Source organism: Gekko japonicus, unplaced genomic scaffold (assembly GCF_001447785.1).
Source record: "Gekko japonicus isolate JY-2015 unplaced genomic scaffold, Gekko_japonicus_V1.1 scaffold273, whole genome shotgun sequence".
Classification (NCBI taxonomy): Eukaryota; Metazoa; Chordata; class Lepidosauria; order Squamata; family Gekkonidae; genus Gekko; species Gekko japonicus.
In genome coordinates this window covers 402581-408990 of record NW_015167539.1, presented here as the reverse complement: position 1 = coordinate 408990, position 6410 = coordinate 402581, and positions in this window count along the sequence as shown.

The following is a 6410-nucleotide window of genomic DNA, read 5'->3' as shown; positions in this document are numbered from 1 at the left end:
CTGCTATTACAATTGATCTCCAGATGACCACGATCAGATGCCCTGCATAAAATGTCTGCTTTGGAGAGAGGACTCTATGGCATGAGGAAGGAGAGATGGGTCTTTGTAACACATCACACAGCTCCATCACACAATTTCCACATGAAAAATTATGACCTCACCACAACAAGCATTCATGTCCATGCTGCCTATTTTGTCATGATGTTATAATGCTGCTATATTGTAATGGGAAAAATTGCATTGTAACACAATCAATATTATGGTGTTTTTTTTAATGGTGGATGTCTCAGGGACAACCTGGGGGGCAGGAGGGCAGTAGGCGGGGTGAACGAATGAGGAAGGAGAGATGGGTCTTTGTAACACATCACACAGCTCCATCACACAATTTCCGCATGAAAAATTATGACCTCACCACAACAAGCATTCATGTCCATACTGCCTATATTGTCATGATGTTATAATGCTGCTATATTATAATGGGAAAAACTGCATTGTAACACAATCAATATTATGTTTTTTTTTAAATGGTGGGTGTCTCAGGGACAACCTGGGGGGCAGGAGGGCAGTAGGCGGGGTGAACACATGTCACTGATGACACAAAATGGCAGTATAGCAGGAAACAAAATTTGAATTCTGGAATTCCTCACTGGAAAACTGTGAGCAGGGCCCGCCCTATCACTAGGCCTGCTAGTATCTCACCTAGGGCGGAGATACTAGCAGGGCGCCAATTTCGCACATGCTGCTCTGCACTGGCCACCATGCACCCGTGCCAGCTTCTGGGGAACGCTCAGTCGACTGCCCAGAGCCTGCCCGCCCCTTCCCACATGCAAAAATGCCCCGGGTGCAGCGAGTCAAAGCGGACAGGGATGGGGCCGCCGGTGGCGGGGCGCTTGCAAGGCTCGCTGGCGCTGCTGACCGAGCCGGCTGAGTTCAAGCTCTTCTTCCGCCGCTGCCCCTTCCAGGGTGTCTTCGCCCTCGCCACCGGCCTGAGTGAGTGCCTGGCCTTCCTGCGCACCTTCCGCTTCTCCAAGGCAGGTAACCGGTGGTGTGGGGAGAGGAAAGGCATTCTGCATGCGCGCAGAGGCTAGTTCGCCCTGGTGCGACTGCGCTGGGGGAGGGAGCGGCCCATGAGGGTCGGGGGAGGGGTTTTGGAGGCCCAGGTCAACTCCCCTGCTCCCAGAGGGCGGGTCCCTGCGGAGGGAGGGAGGGAGGCTCGCCCCTGCCTGGCCCACCCAGCACCATTGGCAACGCCCGCTGCCAATCCCCGCCACTGCCAGGCCGCTTCCTGGCCGGGGACCGTGGGAAGGGCTTGGGCCAAGCGGCGGCTCTGGCTCAGAAAGGCCCCCTGGGCAGGCGGGCAGGCAGGCAGGAAGCGGCAGTGGGGAACGGAGCTCTCTCTCGGCCGTCCCTGCTGCTGGGACCCAGCTGGGAGGTCTCCAGGCCCCACCGGGAGGTTGCATCTGAGGGGGGCACCACGAGGCAGCCTGGCCTAGGGCGCAGAAATCCCTCAGGCTGGCCCTGACTATGAGTTAAGATCCAAAGGGGGGGGGGAATCACTGAAAAAGTGGATTCGGAGAATGCAGAGTAAGGGGGTGCAAAATTTGGATCTACTCTTGGGGAAGCAAAATGTTGCATGGACAGTTCTGCATAGTTTGTTTATTTAAGAACACTGATGTGGGGGGTTGCCTTTGGGCAGAAATGGTCTGTCAGACCATTAGCCTATCAAGGTCAATACTGACCACTCTTACAGGCCATGGCTCTCTAGAGTCTCAGGTAGATGCCTTTCATATCCCCTGCTCTCTGAGGCTTTTAGCTGGAAGTGCTGGTGATTGAACCTGGGACTTTCTACCTGCCAAGCAGATGTTCTACCACTGAGCCACAGCCCCTTCCTAGTATTGCTAAGGATACAGGGAGGGCAAGTCCAATCTGTGTTTTGCAGACAATGCAGTGCAATTTTAATCAGCATGTGCCATGGTATAGAGGTCTTTGGGCCAGCTTAGTATGACAGAAGAACAAGTGGACAGAAAGTACCGTATTTCCCACCCCTCACAGACTCTGGAAAAGTACCAAGCATCACTGGCAGTTCCATGGAATTTTCATCCAAAATTCTAGATGGGAATTTTCTTGAGTAGATTTGCACATAATTGAAAGAATTCAAAGCTAAATGTAACACACTAGGCTTCAGGGAATGACCAGAAATTGATTGGGCATTAGAGATTTCAAGCACTCTACAGGGTATCTCCTGTTGAATCTAAAGACTTCAGTGGTGCAGGAATTATGCCTTCTTCTTGTGAATGCTAATAATCAAGTAGTATTAGATATCCATCTGAGCTTCAGCTAAAATTTCCTCAAGGGAAAGCAGCAGGTAGTCCATCTGCACAGTAGTTTGGGACAATGTAGAGTTTGTTAAGGGAGACTTTTGAAAATCTGGGAAATGGATTATTTACTATTTACAAACATGACTGTTTTGATATAGAAATGTAATGACACCATTCTTATTAAAGCAATAGGACTATGTTATGATGCAATGGTTTAAGAAAGTGATTCAATACAGAATATGGTCTCATTAGCTACCCTACTTATATAGCACATATTAGTTGCTGTGTGTGTTGTCTTCCACTCACTACATTGTTATCTAGATTTGGGTCCAGTAGCAGCTGAGAGGTGATTTTAACTACCCACACATTGATTGTCGAGTTCTAGTTGAGAAAAAGAGATTGAATTTCTAGACACTCTAAATGACTGTGCTATGGAGCAGATGGTCACGGAACCTACCAGGGGAGAGGCGATCCTTGATTTGGTCCTAAGTAACACTCAAGACCTGGTGAGAGATGTAAAAGTGATTGCACCGCTTGGGAACAGTGATATAATGTTGCTGAGTTCAACATTTGTATAAATAGGGAATTTGTATAAATAGGGAATTTAACTTTAAAAGGGGTAACTTCTCTGATATGAGGGGACATGGACTATGTTATGATGCAATGGTTTAAGAAAGTGATTCAATACAGAATATGGTCTCATTAGCTACCCTACTTATATAGCACATATTAGTTGCTGTGTGTGTTGTCTTCCACTCACTACATTGTTATCTAGATTTGGGTCCAGTAGCAGCTGAGAAATCAACAAGATTTTCAGGGTATAAGCTTTTGAGAATCAAAGCTCCTTTGGTCATATACAACTAGGAATGGAGATCCTTGAGTCCTTACATCCCAGTCAGAAAGTGGGATCAGTGTTGCAAAGAACAAAGGATGCAAAGGTACAATGCAAAATGTAATCAGCCTGATTAGAGCAGGGGAGAATTATTAGGGGTTTATTAGGAAGGTTGCAGGCTTAACTTGTATGGGAAATTATAGCTGTTTCTATACAAATGCTAGACAAATGCTAGAAGTATCCGAGGTAAAATCGGGGAGTTGGCGTGCTTGGTGTTGGAGGAAAAAATAGACATTGTGGGTATTTCAGAAACTTGGTAGGATGAGGAAAATCAGTGGGATACAGTGATTCCCGGTTATATATTATATCGGAAGGATAGGGGGGGAAGGGTTGGAAGTGGGGTGGCTCTGTATGTCAAAGAGGGTATAAAGTCCAGAAAGATTGAAAGAGAATTGGATTCGCTTCTGGAAATTCTATGGGTTGAAATAGGGGGGCCAAAAGGAAACTTAACACTGGGAGTTTGTTATTGCCCACCAGATCAAAAGATAGAGGAGGATTATTAAAAAATGATGAATGAATTAAAGATAGCAGCTAGACAAAAAGACTGTGTCATAATAGGTGATTTTAACTACCCACACATTGATTGGGTCAATATGTATTCTAGTCGAGAAAAAGAGATTGAATTTCTAGACACTCTAAATCACTGTGCTATGAAGCAGATGGTCTCGGAACCTACCAGGGGAGAAGCGATCCTTGATTTGGTCCTAAGTAACACTCAAGACCTGGTGAGAGATGTAAAAGTGATTGCACCGCTTGGGAACAGTGATCATAATGTTGTTGAGTTCAACATTTGTACAAATAGGGAATTGGCCAAAAAGACTCACACAACCACTTTTAACTTTAAAAGGGGTAATTTTTCTGATATGAGGGGACATGTGGGGAGGAAACTGAAGGGAAAAGTAGAAAGGGTCAAAACCATTGGGGAAGCTTGGAAACTGTTTAAAACTACAATTCTAGAAGCTCAAATAAAATATATTCCGCAGGTTAGGAAAGGCACAAACAGGTATAAGAAAAAGCCTACATGGTTAACAAACAAAGTAATGGAAGCTGTAAAAGGTAAAAAGGATTCCTTTAAGCGGTGGAAAGCTAGTCACAGTGAGGCTGATAAAACAGAACACAGGCTATGGCAAATAAAATGCAAGTCTGTGGTCAGGCATGCAAAAAGGGAATATGAGGAGCATATAGCAAAAAATGTAAAGACCAACAATAAAACTTTCTTCAAATACATTAGAAACAGGAAACCAGCCAGGGAGGCAGTGGGGCCCTTGGATGACCAAGGGGTAAAAGGAGTACTGAAGGATGATAGGGAAATGGCTGAGAAGCTAAATGCATTTTTTGCCTCCGTCTTCACTGTGGAAGATGAGAGGTGCTTGCCCACTCCAGAGCCGCTGAGTTCGGGAGGGGTGTTGAAAGACCTGAGTCAGATTGAGGTGACGAGAGAGGAGGTCCTAAAACTGATAAACAACTTAAAAACTGATAAATCACCAGGCCCAGATGGCATACATCCAAGAGTTCTGAAAGAACTCAATTGTGAACTTGTGGATCTCCTGACAAAAATATGTAATCTCTCCTTAAAATCAGCCTCCATTCCTGAGGACTGGAAGGTAGCTAATGTCACTCCCATCTTTAAAAAGGGTTCCAGAGGAGATCCGGGAAATTACAGGCCTGTCAGTCTGACGTCGATACCGGGTAAATTGGTGGAAACCATTATTAAGGAAAGAATTAGTAGGCACATAGATGAACAAAACCTATTGAGGCAGACTCAACATGGGTTCTGTAAGGGAAGATCTTGTCTCACTAACCTGTTAATGTTCTTTGAGGGGGTGAACAAACATGTGGACAAGGGGGATCCAATAGATATTGTTTACCTTGACTTCCAGAAAGCTTTTGATAAAGTTCCTCATCAAAGGCTCCTAAGCAAGCTCAAAAATCATGGGATAAAAGGACAAGTCCTTTTATGGATCAAAAACTGGCTAATTAATAGAAAACAGAGAGTGAGTATAAATGGGCAGTTCTCCCAGTGGAGGGGTGTAAGCAGTGGGGTACCACAGGGATCAGTACTTGGTCCACTGCTTTTTAACTTGTTCATTAATGATTTGGAGTTGGGAGTAAGCAGTGAAGTGGCTAAATTTGCGGATGATACGAAGTTGTTCAGGGTGGTGAAAACCAGTGAGGATTGTGAGGCACTCCAAAGGGATCTGTCAAAGTTGGGCGAGTGGGCGTCAACATGGCAAATGGGGTTCAATGTGGCCAAGTGCAAGGTGATGCACATTGGAGCCAAAAATCCTAACTATAAATACACGTTGATGGGGTCTGAACTGGCAGAGACAGATCAAGAGAGAGATCTTGGAGTTGTAGTAGATAACTCACTGAAAATGTCGAGACAGTGTGTGACTGCAATAAAGAAGGCCAATGCTATGCTGGGGATTATTAGGAAGGGTATTGTAAACAGATCAGCCAATATCATAATGCCGCTATATAAATCAATGGTGCGACCTCATCTGGAATACTGTGTGCAATTCTGGTCACCACACCTTAAAAAGGATATTATAGCTTTGGAAAAAGTGCAGAAAAGAGCAACTCGAATGATAAAAGGGTTGGAACACTTTCCCTATGAGGAACGGTTAAGGCGCTTAGGGCTCTTTAGCTTGGAGAAACGACGACTGAGGGGTGACATGATTGAGGTTTATAAGATTATGCATGGGAAAGAGCAGGTAGAGAAAGAGGTACTTTTCTCCCTTTCTCACAATACAAGAACCCGTGGGCACTCCATGAAATTGCTGAGCGGTCGGGTTAGAACGGATAAAAGGAAGTACTTCTTCACCCAAAGAGTGATTAACACTTGGAATTCACTGCCACAGGAAGTGGTGGCAGCTACAAGCATGGACGGCTTCAAAAGGGAATTAGATAAGCATATGGAGCAGAGGTCCATCAGTGGCTATTAGCCACAAGGTATAGATAGGGACTCTGGGGCAAGTGATGCTCTGTCATCTTGGTGCTTGGGGGGGGGTCAACAGTGGGAGGGCTTCTAATGTCCTGGCCCCACTGGTGGACCTCCTGATGGCACTGGTATTTCTGGCCACTGTGGGATACAGAGTGTTGGACTGGATGGGCCTTTGGCCTGATCCAACATTGGCATCTCTTATGTTCTTATGTTCTTATGTTCTCTAATCTGGGAGAACCAGGTTTGATTCCCCACT